The sequence below is a fragment of the Stegodyphus dumicola genome, chromosome X2, assembly GCF_044657685.1.
Source record: "Stegodyphus dumicola isolate Sdum_Otavi_A_Nest chromosome X2, ASM4465768v1".
In the NCBI taxonomy this organism is placed as follows: Eukaryota; Metazoa; Arthropoda; class Arachnida; order Araneae; family Eresidae; genus Stegodyphus; species Stegodyphus dumicola.
Genome location: NC_140781.1, coordinates 30,630,087 through 30,647,946, shown reverse-complemented (window position 1 = coordinate 30,647,946; position 17,860 = coordinate 30,630,087).

Sequence of the window (17,860 nt, the reverse complement as noted above, 5' to 3'; positions counted from 1 at the left end):
AAGATTAACATAGCAATTTTAGCTTGTGAACAGTATCAATAGAAGGAAAACAAAAACTTTGCATATGGGAAAGGTAAATCTAAGGAATACAAAAATAGTGTGTAGAGACATTACGTAGTTTTTGAAATCAGGAGAGAAGAAAAATCAGCAATGCCCTCGCCGGTACTCGAAACACGGACCTGGACCTCTTGAATACGCGCCGAGCGTGCTGACCACTACACCACGAAGGCATACTATGAAGGCGAGAGAAATACCTTATAAGTGAATTATACAACCGAACGAGGTGTTGAACACACATTTTATTAAGTCTTAATGCTAACTAAAAGTGAAGAAAAGGAAATTTTAGTCTAAGTTACTGGTGCTATCAAACAAGTTATTTCCTCCCAAACTATAAAAATTTAGTTTTGGATGCTTTGAAATATTTGCCATTTAAACTGTATTTTAATTCAGTATATCATTTCAGTTTCCTCTGAATCTTTAATTCATATCATTATAATGTTTTCTAAAAATTGTGAGTAGGGTATGTAATGTAATAAAATGTATCCAGTTTTAATTTATTATTATATTTGCACTCGCTACCTTAGCTTTGTGGAATCCCCCATTTTGAGAAGCTAAAAATGTTTCAAGTCATTCAGCAATAAATTTAGATTTTATCACTATGTTTGTACGGCTAGTTTAAAAATTTAGGGATATCCCAGGATTACTGCATATATTTCTTATTTTGTTTCCTGAAATGGGCCATTCTACTGTGCGCTCTTATGTTTTTTACAGGTTTACAGTATTTTAATTCCTCGGTATCTGATGATATTAATCTACGGGAAAGTAAACAAAATAACGCTTATTAATACAAGAAAAATTTATTTAATGCGATGATTGGTTAATAGTTACCACTTTCCTTACTAGGATTACTTCCTAGTAAGGAATTTCCTTACTAGGATTAATTCCTTACTAGGATTTCCTTACTAGGATTAATTCCTTACTAGGATTTCCTTACTAGGATTACTTTGTAAGAAAAATCTTTTTCTAAAAAAAATAATAGTTCATTAAAATCTGAACGCTGGCCTAAATTTGGCAAGCAACTAAATAACACAGAATGCATATCTTGAAACCTTATGTACAAACAGACAAATGTACTCATTGCTGGTTATTTCTAACATTCATTGACGTCATTAAATTTTCCATTGATACCGCAGACTCATATTTTACACATTTATCAGACATAATTTAACTGAATAATCACGCAAGATTTCAAAGTTGTGTTACATGACTGACCAAAATTCGGAGTTTACTTCTAAAATGATAGCAAATATGCAAATTCCGCTTACAGATTGCCGGCACCGGAGAATAATGTAATTTAATTACGTATAATAACACACAGTGGTTACTAATACCTGGAGGCTAAGCATATTTAATTTTTCACTCTCATCGGTATCACAGATGAATTAATGTTAAATAGAAGTAGCCTCACATAAATTTGAAAACATCCGGGAAAATTTTCACCAGCTACAATTCTCATCTTAAACTACTCTATTCATACAACCGCTAGAGCGTTTTCGTAGCAACTAAGGTAACTTTGTTTCCATTCCAGTTGAAACAATCTATCTTTCGCTTTATTTCAAGTATGTCTTAGGTGAATAAGCGAAGAGTTTTAAAATGTTGAAAAGGTAGAACAGGAAAAAGGGCTAACAACTCATAATGATGTAAAAATTATAAAAGGACTTTAGTATTTATGAAAATATAAAATATTTAAAGGTGGTAAGGAAACTAAATTCTTTATAGTTTAACAATTTGCTCTGAAGGGCCTAAAAGACTTGTGAATGGCCGAAAATGGACAACGTATAGCTGTGAAATTTATTTCTATCGAATAAGCAAAACAGAAAAATATCGTATTAGCACAACCTCCAAAAACAGAAGATTACAGTCTGTAGGAAACGTAAAACATCATTGGTAAAGCCGAAAAGAAGTACTGTCAGCTAATCTGATCCGTATTTACAGACAAGTGTAATTAATGAATTTGACTGGTGAAGCTTCAGTGTTCTTTATTTACCTTACGATTAACAAATTCTACCATTGAAGATAATTAAGTGTTCATGAATACAGTCATTATCAATCTTCCCCAGTTTTCCTCCTTATCTTCATTACATAAAATAAAAACGAACTTCTAATATGATTTTCAAGCTATAATTTAGCAATTAAACGCGATTTTAAACATGCATCTTTGATGAGTGTTGTTCGTAATCAAAATATTTATATTGGGTTTTTAATAATGAGATTTACCCTCATTCATATATAATTCTTCAAAAAAAAGTTTAGAAATAAATGCATATTAAATAAACTATGAAGGAATAAAAAACTTGTGAATGCTGCTTCTTCTATAAAACTTCTCTCTAATGTTATGTATAATGTCGACGCGTTCATAGAGCTTCTGGATAACTTCAATGCAGTCAACTATTCGAATGTCCTTTAATTCCCCTGTTACCTCGTTAGGTTTTTTCGAATATCTAAAATGCTCTCAAAGTTCTTACTTTTAAGGCGACATTTCACATTAAGGGAACTGATGGCATTCCGTAAGGTATCAAATCTTGTAAGTAAATGATGTCATTAAGAACAGCTACACATTTTCTTGGAAATAAGCTGCTTGATAATCGTTGTACTACTGAACGAGGACGCTACTATATCTCTCTGTCCAGCATTTGAAATCATTGCAGAAGATATTGATGATTTCATAAAAATCAAGCAAAAATACTTCCGTTTAAATTGTATTTTTTAAACAGGTAATCTTTTACTGAAAGTTGTGATGTGTAAATAAATTTCTTGCCAATAGTATTAGTTTGGCAGGTTCTCTAGAATTGGCTGGACATGTTTCTTGTTGAAACTTCCTAAACGCACTATATATTTATGATATATAACTTTAGAAGACTGATATCATATATTTTTGCGTCTGGATTGTCAAAATTTCTAATTTCAAGACACTGGCACTGTGGAATAAGCTACTTATATCGATCACCAGAAAAAGATCTTACAACGGTTATCAAGCAGCTTATTCCCAAGAAAATGTGTAGCTGTTTTTAATGACATCATTTACTTACAAGATTTGATACTTTACAGAATGCCATCAGTTCCCTTAATGACATCATTTACTTACAAGATTTGATACCTTACGGAATGCCATCAGTTCCCTTAATGTGAAATGTCGCCTTTATATACACAATAACGTATGAATACTAGCTATTATAACGCGTTTGCTGGTAGTATTTCTTATTTTGACAAGACTGGATTTTCTTCTAATTTTAATGAATTTAATATCTGCTTTCATGCCTTCTGAAAAACGAATCATTTGTAGAATAACGAAATATCCTTCATCGCTGCTAGAAAAGATCTGTGAGCATAATAAGGTGTTTCAGATTTTAAAGTACCAGTTTTTTAATTTTTTTAATTCATGGCGTAGTTTTACGTTTTCGTAAATGACAACCTTATAACTCTGCTGTTTTTAACATTAAGAAGCATAAGGTTTATGATCCAGAAAGTAGACCCCGCTGATAAAATGCTCAAAAATGTTATTGCTCATTTTCAAAATCATAATTAATTCGTCATTAATTAATTGGACAATAATGACTTCAGCAATTTTTATAATCAGTTAGAAAATTAATTATAATTAATTTATATTTAATGGTTTAATATTCAAAATCATCGGTTCCCAATCTGTGGTCGGGCGACCACAAACTATTCTCGAAGCCCATTCTCGTAGTTCACCTAGACCCTTCCCCTCCCAAAAAAAAAAAACGCCAAACTACTATAGCTAAAATTCTCAGAGTTTAAAAAAACCGAATAATAATGTATTATCTCTTTTTCTCCTAAGGCTGCCATTTTTATAAATAAAAACTACCTCAGATAAGAACAAACTCCCGAAGTTGACCTGATGTATAAGCCGATGTAGGACAAACTCTCCGGCATACATCCAAACGGAAAAGCTGGTCAAGAATTGGCAGGTTCATCTATCTCACTAATGTGAGTACCAATATTTATTTAACTTTTAGTTAATAAGTTAAAAATTATTAAAACTTTTATGGCTTTGAATTATTAACTATTAATTGTATTACTTACTAACAATATAAATTTTTATGAATTTTAATGAATTTCACATTAAAAATGTGTATATTCGTTGTAACAAATGCTAAAAAAATTGCTTCCAAAGGGAGCAAGAGTAAATTGGTCAGCAGAACATTCTTATTTCTAAGCGGTTCCCATTTGAAAAAGTTTTGAGGAAAGTTCGTCTAGATATCTCAAAGTATGAAACTATAGTTTAAACTTGATCCAAAATGTACAAATTTGCAAACTGTTTTGTTACGAAATTATTTTAGACTTTACCTTAAAAAGTTTTAAATTGTTTACAAAAGTTAGTTTCCCTTGCGGTTACAACTAAAGCATTCCGTTTTGTGCTATTATATTCAATCTTCCGTATTCTTCATGTATTGTTTTCTGTTATTCTTATATTTTTTCAGGGTGCTCTTAAAATACTACGCTCTTTCTGAAGAAATATGAATATTTCATACTGTGATGAATATTGTACATATATAAATAATTTTAGTTAAATTATATGTGGAATCGTAGTATTTTTCATAATGTAACATTAAAATCTGAAGAAGCGAAGCTTTTCCGGAAAAGTAAGAATACAGGGGCAAGTCTATTTAAAATTTGGTGTCATTTTAGTCCGGTCCGTATAGAACTGTAGTTGGTATTCTGTTTGAATAAATGTAATTTATCTATAACTGTAACTATTTCTGGCCCTCATATGCCTTCCAGTAATTTCGAGAAGTAGAAATTACTAGATATTTCTCCGCGGCCGGGGGAAACCTATGTAAGACCGGAGAGATCATCAGTGTTAGGTGTTTAGTTCAGCCTGAGTTCGGAGTACTGAGATACGGCCGCGTTAGCTTTGCTCTTTAGATGAGCGTTGCATTGTGTTGTGTTTAATGTTCTTAATAGTTTGAAGTGTAACGACTGATTGTTCTCTGTGAAGAGCTGTTCGTAAGTTCCAGAATTGTAACGTGTTTGTTTTGGTAGAAATAAATTGTATCACTCTATTATCGGTTATCTTTGCCGATTATCGGTTCTTTGGTCAATTTATTACGGAGCGGCAAGCATACAACAATATCAAACATGAAAGTGATTGATTTAAAATAAATTACAAAATTAATTTCAAGTGTATTTTTGGACTTCATATGTTTATTTCTCAGAAAAATAATCTTTTCGTCGTAGAATCATTATTATTTTGAATTAGGAGACATGAAAAATCAGCTATGCCTTGGCCGGGACTCCAACCTCTGAAATAAGTGCCGTGTGTGCTAGCGTTACACCCCGAAGTCATGCTGAGAGGAAGGAGATAATACCTTATGTTGTTTTACCCTGCTTGGCTGTTCGAATATCTTTAAGGCAGGAAAACAAACGTTTGCAAAATTCATAATAATTCGATAAGACGTAAAATAGCAATTATGAAATTTGGAACCATGAATTTCTGTCTAAAACTATAATCTCAAATCCTGCTGTAACTACTGCAAAACTAAAAGGATAAACTAATAAGACAATAATTGCAGAAATGATATCACACCATTCAGTGCTGAGTGGCATACCAATGCAATTAAAATGTTGGCTAAACATTATCTACATGTACGTAATATCGGATAAGCAGTATCAATTTTAAAAATGGAATGTGAAATATTGAACTCGCAAACATCATTAATATCAATAGATTGATATTACTTGTTTTATATTCAGGTTTGGATACATTCTCTAAATTTTACAGAAAACTTTAGAAACATTTATGTGCAGTGGATACAGATCCTTTTCTTAATCATTCAACGTACTGCATTTTCATTTAATTCTTCTACTTCTGTATTAGAAACTTCAGTAAGAAACAATCTTGAACTTATATTGAGTGTTGTATAAATAATTTATTGACAATGCTTTAGGTAATCTAGTTTCTCATTTACACAGAATAGTGCACTAATACTATTATAACTATATGTGTGTTCTCGGGTAATATCGACTCTTCAGGTAAATTATCGTGGAGAATTATTTATTTAAGATTTAGTTTGGTCATAAATGGACGAAAATCAACTAAATGTTTTAAAACTTATGATTTGTTAGAAGGATAAAAAATACTTTCTTAATCATCACTTATAAAAGCACCGATTGGAAAAGGAAACACAGCAAGGGAAAAAAATAATAGAGTTTATGTCTAAAAATCAGAAAATCAATTGGAAAAATACTTCATTCTGTATTCCATTCCTTTCCGTTGACTATAATAATTTATACCGCCATTGCTAGGCTGCTTAAATTTTAAGTTATTTGTTGTTATTTATCGAGAATCTAACTATATATATATATATATAGAGAGAGAGAGAGAGAGAATCATTAGAATTTTGTGTCATAAAAGAAATGTTTTCTCATTGTTCGACGCATTTCAAAACTAAGCACATCAAGCGCAGATAGTTATAAGAAATGACATAACAGATATCTGACCCCAATATAAATGATTTTCGCAGTGTAAAGATTCATGATGAATGGAGAGAATTGGTTTTATGTGCCGAGATGGTATCCAATACCTGATTGCATTTTTTATGACCACTTATGACATGACGTCTAAGAATCACGTAAACAAGCGCTATGCGTAAGTTCAACGTAATGAATTGTATAGTACTTTTATTTGCTGCAACCAACTTTTATTTGCATTTTGCGCATTGTATTAATTCTTTTCACTCTCGCGGTTAAAACATGTTCACGGAAGCATACAGAAAATTATGGAGTTCACATGCCTTGTCATGCAAAGGCTCGTGTACCCTGGTGGAACTTTGAGCCTAAAAAAGGGCGTTGTGGATCCAAAAAAGTGGCACTCACTTTCTTGAGATAATACTAAGTATATATATATATATATATATATATATATATATTATTACATAATACAGATAAAACACTTAGGCTTAATACCATTTAAATTTTTAAGAATGAAACATTTCTTCAGCACACGAAATTAATCTCATTAAAATTTCTTCAAGAAAAGCCGCTACATTCGGCGCGCTTCTTAGGTTCAAAGATACACTAGTGTAAACGGGCTTTAAGAGAATGTTCACTCGATGGCCTAGCCTCCATTATTGTTATAATCCCAAGGCGTAAAGTTCATTAGCTCCTTTCACACGTGTGGAACAGAGTTTAAGCATTAAGCAATGAAAGAAGGGTTAATGTGCAGCAGCCTCAGGGAAATCGTAGGCCGAATGTCAGTCCGTCTCTGTTATTGGTTTATATGAGGTTGACAAAAAGGCCCTTTACAGGATTTAGACAATTTCCTTATACCATTTTCCTTGATGTAGCAAGGTACAGTTCTCTGGCAACGAAATCCGGCTTATACCGCTTGTGCTTAGCAAAGCCCTCGTGTGGTCTTTTCATAAGAGAGCAAATTACTCTACATATGTTTAATGCCCTAAGCGCATAGTAACAAAGAGGTTAACTATAACACTCTGAAAACTGTAAGGATCATTCCCTCTGTGACGATGTGACATTAAATTTAAGTTTCTGGAATTATTGCAATCTTATAAAAACAGATAAGAGATTTCATTTGTTTCTGTTTTTCGACAAGATTTTCGCCAACAAGCTTGCTGTAGCATGACTAAGGAATTTCATCAGACAAGAAATCATTTCAGTTCAGTTTGTCTGTTAAGAGAGAGAAATATTATGATTGGTTGAACTTCTTGCTTTGGAATATTTTCATTGGCTGTAGTGCTTAACTGTTGGTTTAACTGTACGAGCTTATAAATAAGCGTGAATTAGTGAATCTCATGGCTTTTTGCTTTTGACTTTATAAGGCTTTTGGCTTTCTCAGCTGGCAACGTCGCGCTGCGCGCGATATGCACACGATAATTCATTATGTTGAATATCGTGGCTTTTTTTGATGCTGTTGGCATTTTGTGCTTTTTGTTGCTGCTGACTCTTTCTCGCTCTTCTGAATGTCTACTGTCAGAAATCATTTTGCGTGCTGAAGCTGTGGATGGCTGCTGTTATTATACACCTTATTTAATGATACATCCCTGTTCCTTTTCCTTCTGGAGTATGTTTGACATTCCGTTTATGTTAACCATACGAGAGATGTTAAATGATGTTACCAAGGCTGTAAAATTACGCTCTGTGCAGATGACTACAACTTTTATAGTGCCAAGAGGGATTCTAGCGAGGATTAATAAATCTTTGAAAATAGGTCCGGGACTCTCTCTCTTCTTTTTCTTTTACTGAGCAGCTCACCATGACATGGTCAAAACCAGAATCCTACCTTGCGTAAGCCACTATGTTATTAAAGTGTTCTCTTCACATCTGACACATACCACCCACGACACGATACCCTCGATAATAGCTGTTTTTACGACATTTTTGTCAGTGACAAGTTCACCTCAAACAAAAATAAAGAACGATGAATCTCTAGGATAACATATTTTATTACGATAGAAATAGTTTTCATTAAAACACACGAATTTTCAGAATAAGCCTCATATTGTGAGACTGTTTAGAAACTATACTCGAAAATATATTTAATAAACAGCAAAAAGGAATGTTCTGTAAGTATCAATAATCTTCATAAATGCTTGTTAAAGAATTAGCTTAATTAATGAAGATAGGCTGGTTTTATGACGACAGTTACGTAAAATTTGCGAAGCAGTCCAAATAGTCTCTCTTATTCGCGGTTGTAAACATTGAAGTTTATCGTAGATATAATGTGGCATTTTTCATCAGTTCTTGCTGCTTTCTAGTTTATGTTCTAACTGTGCCGTATAAATTGTTTATGTTTTATTTTCTTGTCTTGAGAATGTCATCCCTGAAAAGAAATTCCATATAATAAATGAATTTTACGCCTAGTAAGAAAAAGTATGAAATTCAACTCTGCCTCTAAATTCAGAATCAGGTATAAAAAAGAGAAGACAAAGACAAGTTAGTTATTCTCCAAAAATAAGCTTCAGAAGAAAAATGTCTGTCAGATTTTTTTTCTCTTGTTACCACTGTCGAACAGACTTCAGATCTTTGTCACACATCTCCCCGGATAGGAGAAGAAGAGGACAGAAACTAGGGTTTTCTTGTAAATAAACTTACCTTTTGTAAAGTTAACATAGCAAAGGTTGTTCTCGTTAAAGCAAATGGTGAAAGAAAGAAACATTTCATGAAATTTTACTCAAGGAGATTGCTTGTTGCGATGTGAAAATAAATCGTAATCCATGACCGTTGAAAGAAGAATGCTGTCTAGTTTCTTTCTACGATTTTCATCAAATTTATTTATTTATTTTAAGGGAAAATATGTCGTTGAATTTATTTATTTATTCTTAAGAAAAAATGTTCAATGTTACTCTTTTGAAGATAGAATGTTATAGATCATCAATTACAGTTCTAAGAATAGTGACGTGTAACGTATTAAATTGCGCTAGCTTAAAAAAATATTTAGTTCTTTCTGTTGCGAATTGACTTTTTCATCAGTTCCGTAATTTATGCTAATGAATAGCAAATGTCAGTTGTTTTGTTTTTACTATGATGAAAGCCGTATCTAAGATTTTTTCCTTGAAGTGGGCGAATGTAAAAATTGATTTTCTAAATTTCAGACCAGGTTTGTTTTTACCATTTATTGCTTTTCAACTCTGAACTTTTATCTATACGAAAAGGTAATACGATATCTTCCAGGCTTCAGATGCAGCTATTTTACTTTTAATTGTTATTTACGAAAATATACTATGGGCGACGAAACTAGTCCTCATCTAGACCTCTGGGGACTAGTGATTTCCTGCTCTGTCCGGTCTAAGGGGGAAATGAAGTTCATTCCTGTTATGAAATTTACCGGAATTTCAAGCTACATTTCGAAACCAATATGCAATAAATATAATTATTAAAAACACACGACTGTTAAAGTGGATTTAATGCAAAACAAATGCTCTAACTATCTTTCTTTTATACAGAAAATGTATATATATGTATACAGAAATCTTTTCTATATACTTCAAAATCTTTCTTCCCGCTTTCCTAGCGTATTCCTCCCGCTTTCCTAGTGTGCTTTAGTGGTGTAGTGATTCCGCACATTCGGCCGGTATTCCAGAGGTCCATGGTTCGATTCCCGGCGAAGGCGTTTGCTAATTTTTCATCTTGCCTGCTTCTAAAAAAATACCTAATGTCTCTACAACTTTATTCTTAACCAGTAGAGATCATTTTACGAAAAACAACTTTTGTTTTAAGAGTTAAAAAAAGTAAAGAAACATATTTAGATTAAAAGAATGAAGAAAAGGTGAGCGCGCAGGCAAATTGGAACAATTAAACTTTGTCTTCAGTGTTTAAATATGTTCTTGTTTCTTAATCCACATTTATTTTAGTTTTAAACTTCCATTGTATGATTTCCTTTACTTGAGCTTTTATGTCTCTTTCTTTTGGTGTGCCTTTATTAAAGGGTCGTGATTATTAATAACCCGTTTGGATTGAATGTACATTAACTGTGCTTTTTAAGCTTTATAATGAGCTAAATTCACTCCGACAATGCCGTGTCAATGGTACCTAGGCACGAGACTGAACAACTAACTGAAAAATTCAGTTAATTTTTCATTTGCATGTTTATATTTTTGGAGACTGTTAAAATTATCTCTCGGTAACTTCATTTCAGCTCTGGTTAGGAGTTTGTCCTTCTTTTAATTCTTCTTTCAGCTTTTTGACTTAACAACTCACTGTAAAGCCTTTCCAAACTCCATAATATTTCATCCAAACAGTCCTGCATTACTACAAAGTACTTTTATGTTGATAATTATCTAATTTATGCACTATTTTAGATACATTTTAGCTATCAAGAGACAAATGTACAGCAGGGTTTCCCAGCTATGTAGATGAAATTTTAAGGGGCACTGATTATCTGGAGTCTAGGGGTCGATAGACAAATCACCACCAATTGATTGACATAAACAAGATTCCATTTTTTACAAACAAAATATTTATGAAATTGAAACTTATTTGCTTCTTAATATACTGTAACATATAGTAATGCAAAGTATCATAAAAATTAAATATAAGGGGAAAATATACTAAAATTGCTCAATATAACTTAAGATTAATAATATATTTTAATATAGAAATCTTTTATGCAATAGGCCCAATATAAAAAATTAAAACGCCAAAATATAACAAAAACCCAAATCTAGAATGAAAACAAGAAACAGGTTAAATACTTTTTATCAGAGTATTTAAAATTTATTCATTAATTAAATGCACGTACATCAAGCATCACATTATTTAAAAAAGAGAAGTTTCTTACAACGAGAATCTGTGATTTTTGTTTTTGAAAGCTTTTGTTCTCTTCTTTCTGATTTTTGTTTCTGGCAACAATGGTTGTTGCAAGGTACTCATCGGCGACACCGATTCTCTGGAACTCGAAGGTGCGCGAATGAGAGGCAAGATCGGATACTCGTGCGACAGGCCCCGAACAGCCTCAACTGCATCATTGTCCGCTATCCAACATGCTACAACCTCTTTCATACCAACCGTAGTACCATCCACCATTTTACGGCTCTTGATTGATGGGGGGGTTCTACTCAAAACAGCCTTTAAACATGTGACTTTAACCCCACAACATCGACAGAGTCCTCTGCAATGATGCTGTAGGTGATCATTATGGCTGCCAGCTGACTGGCATTGCACAGCGTTCAGCAATGAATTCCACTTCCGTCTTCGACCAGATGACAATTGGTTCCATGTGTGAAGGACCAGCGTTCCCAATCAGACATTGTGCTGCAGAGGCATGCAGCCATTACCCTTGGTGTTATGGTGTGGGGTGCTATATCTAGCAGCAAGTCCACCCTAGTCACCCTGCATACAACTTTAACAGCTCTATGATATGTTGACGGCCATCTGCGTTACCCTTCATGTTAATTCGTCCTGTAGCCATTTTTCAACAGAATAATACTAGACCCCATATGGCTGGCATATGTCTGGACTGTCAGAGAGCTGTTTATTCTTTTCTTAGGCCAGCAAAGTCAGCAGACCTTTCTCCAAGAAATCATGTATGGGATATGGTAGGCAGCCAGATTCGTAAACCTCAAAATGCAGATCTGGAGCAATAACAGAAGAATGCCTGGCAGAACATACAGCATTATGAGAGCAGGAATCTTTAATCCCTTCTTTCCTCAACGTTTAGAAGCATGCATGGCGGTCAGCGAGGAGATTCGCCAATTTGAACTTTCAATGTGCAATTGCTAGCAACTGATGAGCTGTAATGACACTGGTGAGTTTGTAAAGACAAATTATGGTCACACCCTACACATCAGTTCACAATAATGCCCGTTGCAGCGTTAGTGTTGCCATCACACTAAACTTTCAAAACTATATACATAAATGGTATGTATCCAATTGGTTACACTATGCAGTAAGCTAAATGTGTGTTTCGATTTGATTTACGAGTACATAACTAAATATGAGAATTTTGCCAAATGGCAACTACACGCGTTTAAGGATTAAATAAAAAAAGGTCATTTTAAACTTCAAACAACGTGGTCTTTCTGTTCACACAAAAGCGATAACTTCCTTTGCGTTCTATTAGGTCTTTAGGATATTGAGATAAACTTCTAGACATTGCAGAACTCAGCAATAAGTCAACAACTCATAAGCTATGAAATATAAAGCAGACGTTATGAAAATAATACCTTGAAAGGTCTTCATCTAAGAAGTAACTCCGAGTAAGTAAAGCAAAAAGCCCATGTCTAAGCTTCAGACTACTACGTAGAGAAGATTTAAAAATTTCTCCTGAAACATCATCTGTCAACATTTACTTGTGTCTTTGAATTTTTATTTGCACCTCGCTATTGTTGAAACTGCGCTTAAAACACGATGAATTAAAAGCTGCAATTCATTAAAGCCTCATCAGTGGTTGCCAAGCACTCCTGATGCTTCACTCTGTAATATTTCCTATTTCCTATGAACAGCGAACTAAGCAAAAGAAACATTTGCGTTCTGGAAGGTTTTAGATGGCGTTATTGAAGGGGGATTTAAGAAAAATTACAGAAATGATAAATAAGAGTTTTAAAGTCATTGTCAAAGCAATGTTGCATATGAAAGAGATTCTCTAAAATTTTTCGTCCCTCTTTATGTTTCCCATATTATTTTTTACTTTAATGCTAGCTTTCGCATTGGCCAGTTTCATTATGATTTTATCATAGCTTATCAAATCCATGTCTGATATGCAGTCTGGCTTTTAAAACACTATATTCGATAATTAACAGTTTGGATAGTTAGAATTTGTGTAATCAGCATTCTAGTGTATTAAAATTTAAGAAACATATTTATCATTTATATTTATAGAAAAGATTTTGTCTTATCTCATAAATTACGATGTTGCAACTTTCGCATAACGCTTATAATATAGTGTTTTTTAATGCCTCTTCGTGTTTAACAATTCTTAAAGAGAATGAGTGCGGGAACACGAACAATGATGTATGAGTCTACATTATGTACAGTTGTGATATATATACGGTATAAACCTAACAACAATTTAACGTCTTGGTGGAAGCACATTTTACATTGGATATCAACATTACGCATTAAGTCAGCGACTTTAGATTAGAAATTTAACTTGCGTAGTATTTTATTTCCTAAGCAAATAAATTAAGCATTTGAACATGCTATGCTTTAAGAAGATAAAGGTACAAAAACGCTGATCTGCAATCATCGCGTTTTATAAACTGTAGGTTTTTGAAAAGAAAACATCTTTCGCTGGTTCGCTTTTAATAGATTTTTAGCAATGAAAGCTTCACTTTCATCAAACTAAGACCCACAGCTTGGGGAAGGAAAAATGTTTACGTCCAAGCTTTAGTTTAGCTAATTCAAAGAAACGATACAAAATAAAGAAAACAGGGCCGAGGAAGGGATCTGCTGAGAAAAACAATTAAACTCCATAGACGTGGTATCAGGTTCATTTTATACTCAGTGACTAGTTTTTCCAACAACACAATCACCTTGGATTTAAAAAAGTAAAAGAAAAACAGAGTGGATGACAGTGAGAAAAGCTTTCATTTCAGGCTAGTAACTGCGTTCGTGTGTATATTTTTTGTAATTTGTTACTTTTGTAGTTCCTGGGAGTTCCTTCTAAATTCTTTTAGGACCCTTTTTATTTTATTTCAATCCTTTCATCGCTCTTATCTTCTTTCATTTGTCTTCTCTTCTTTAAACTGGAAGTAAACTTACCATCTGTTAAAGCTTTAGACGCCTTCGGTGTTTACGAAAAGTTGCAATTTATAACTTGTTATCGTTAAAACCATAAGAGAAAATTAATAGCACGATTTTAAAATAATTCATTCCATTAATTTAATTCTTTTTCTCTCCTGTATGTCAGGAATAACCTGAGTAAATAAATGTTTTTGTATGTTCGTGATAATTTAGTCACTCCTTAAATTTCTACTTGTGGAACTGAACACGCTCGTGTTGCTTTTAAATATTCCTGCTTTTTCATGAATTTTAAAACATAGGTTTATGTAGCATAACTAAAATATGATTTTTAAATGGCAGAAAACAATATTAGTTTCTAAAAGTGTTTAAAGGGAAGTAACCTTTTAATAATTTTCAGGGGGTTTTTTTTTCGATTGTAACATTTTATTTTTCTAGAAATCTAAATTAAATTGGAATTATATTTATAAAAGTATTATTGGTATAAATCTCAAACTGTGTATTTTATTTTTAATTTCGCTTTATAACATAAAATTTAACACACATTCTAAAACTTAAGTAAGTAATTGTTTTAAAATTTTCGCATTTAGTATGCTTTATTATCTTACTTAACAGTGTGATAAGTAACGGCACAAATCCAACTCGAGATCAACGTCCAAGCTAGTTTTTCCGTATGGCCATTTTCGGCATACTCAATAAAATTATACCTTTTGGAAGAATTCTGCAATAATTATTTTCTAAATGGCACGAGCATTGGGAACCAGTAACAGCGAGCAATGACAACCGCAACCAGTGAGCGATTATCTACCATAGCATACCGCTGGGCATGGGCCTTTTTACTGGTTAACTGACCACAATGTTTTCATAATCTAAAATATATCAAAGTTGCTTGGTAGAAACTGAAAGCTATAATAGATTACTGTGTTGAAACATGTGCCCAGAATATAACTTCTAAAACTTTCTCTCTTCGCCGCCCAGGCAGTATAGTGGCTAGGGAAGTCTGACTGAGATACCAAAGGGCCTGGGTTCGACTCCCGCAGAACGCATGTTTGTAACTGTCCGTCCCTTCAGAGGAGGCGATAGTGGCCCACCTATTAGGTGCCTCCATAATAAAGAGACCACCACATCTGGCCTTGTATAGATTAATAGACTGGGTTGCACTGTAACTGTTCACAATCTGCCATTAAAAAAAAAGTTTTCTCCCCTCAGATTACTCGTTTTGCTTCATCCACTGTGAAACACTCAGCCTCTAAGGCTGATTGATTGGAACTTTCACTGCAGTTCTTAACCCTTTCCGGCACGCTACCTTTTAAAGTTGGAGTTTTCATAAAATAAAATGTAGGCAGTCTTATTAGGCCTAGAGAAGTACACAAGTAAAATTTCGTGAAGATAGCACTTATCTTTTAATTCTGTGGGTGCGCCCAAAGTGGGCACACTGATTGAATAGAGCTTTGAAAAGTGTGCTGAAGCGAACATTGTTGTCAATGAACTGACCAATGAGATGCAGAGAAACAAAGAATACAGACTCTCAGTTGTCCTAGATTATCGGTGAGCCCGGTCTGGGCACACCTAGGGTTCGCCGTTTGATTTTAGGCAAGATTTCAAGGTGCAAATTTAAAACTAATATAGAATAAGGAGATTAGCATACAGCCAAAAAATAACATAGAAATTTCTTTTCAAACAATTCCTTTTATACCCTAAAAAATCTAGAAGATTTCTTTGAAAAATGAGGGTCTCAAAAAATTAAAATTGCTAAAATATATGGACTGGTTTGTGTTGAGCTGCCATTTACTATAAATAAAGAAGGTTCAGAGTAACTTATAAATACTTTTTCATTCAATTTCTCTCTGCAGGAAATTTTTAGGTGTGTCCAGACTGGACACACTGTGCCGTAAAGGGTTAAGGAGGACACTGCTTTCTTATTACCTCTGCATTATTTCTAAATGTTTTCATACTGTATTGTACAGTTCTGCTGCATACTGGTATTTTAAAGGAGTCTGCACTTATTTTTTCTGTAGCTGTATTTTATATTTGTATTTGTATTTAGTAGTAACAGTGTTTATGCATTTATACGAGTGCTCATATATCTTGAATCTTGTATGTACCTCATTTAGTATTTGTAATACTTGATCACCAATGTATATGCCGCGTAATATATACATCCTGCATTTGGTTACAGCCGAAAATATCGCGGCAAAAACATCGCGGACGAAAACGTCGCGGAGAAAACAACGCAAGGCAAAAACGTCGTGCTACAAAACATCGTGGGAGAAAACATCGCAACGAGAAAACATCGCAGTTCTAAAACATCGTGGTACAAAACATCGTCGTCGAAAATAAAGCGGTTTAAAAACTTCGCAGTTTAAAAACATCGTCGTCGAAAATATCGTGGTAAAAAATAAAGTATCTACAAATCATCGCGTGACGATAACATCGCAGACATGCTTCTTTCAGGCTTTAATAACTATAAATGGATATTCCCATACTGATTTGTGATCGCAAGATGGAAAGAAGGATAATTTTTACTTTCAAACTTTTTATTAACTAATAAATTTTTGCTGAGAAAATAAGAATGAAACTTAAGCATAGAAAATTAATGCAACTTATAGCACTTAATAGAATTTTAAACTGACATAGTTAATTAACAAAGACCATTAATAAATCATTTTTATAAAGTTTCTACTGGTAATTTTTCATGAAAAGTATAATCTATAATTTGAGTTTAATTTTTTATGCTTAAGTTTCCTTCTTACTTTTTCAGCAAACATTTATTAGTTAATAAAATATGTAAAAATAAAAATTATCCTTCTTTACATACTGAACTCACAAATCATTATGGGAATATCCATTTACAATAATTAAAACCTGAAAAAAGCATGTCTGCGAAGTTATCGTCATGCGATGATTTGTAGATACTTTATTTTTTACCACGATATTTTCGACGACGATGTTTTGTAGCACGATGTTTTAGAACTGCGATGTTTTCTCTTTGCGATGTTTTCTCCCACGATGTTTTGTAGCACGACGTTTTCGCCTTGAGTTGTTTTCTCCGCGACGTTTTCGTCCGCGATGTTTTTGCCGCGATGTTATCGGCGGACACCCCTGCATTTATATTTAGCATTTCCACATTTCATGGTGTGATTTACCTTTATTCAGGTTTTAATCTGGGTGTATGCAATCTGTTTATACGGTTTAATCTGAGTTTATTGATTTAATAAATGCCGCCTGATCTGTCTGCCTGGCCTTGAGGCTGTGATCTGAGGTATAGTGATTAACATCTGTTGGGTTTTTAACCAATTCCGCCAAGATATGGGAAACATACTGGATCGGGAACCAACTCAGTGGTTTACGTCACTAACCACTGTACTGGCTGTGCGGCTACACATTTTTAAACCAAAGTTACGCTCTCTCTCTTTTAAGCTCGCACACTACGTAATACGAATGCAGTGTAGTTTATTTATACCAATAATCATAACTCTGGCGCGCAGCTGCTATTTATCTTTTTCTTACTCATATCAATATTGTTTTCTTCCACGCACTACACCTTTGATTGGTATTTTATATATTGTACTTCACCAGGTGATTCAACTAGCTGTACATTATTTTCGTATGCGTTATGTATTCTCCATCACTTCCGTACATA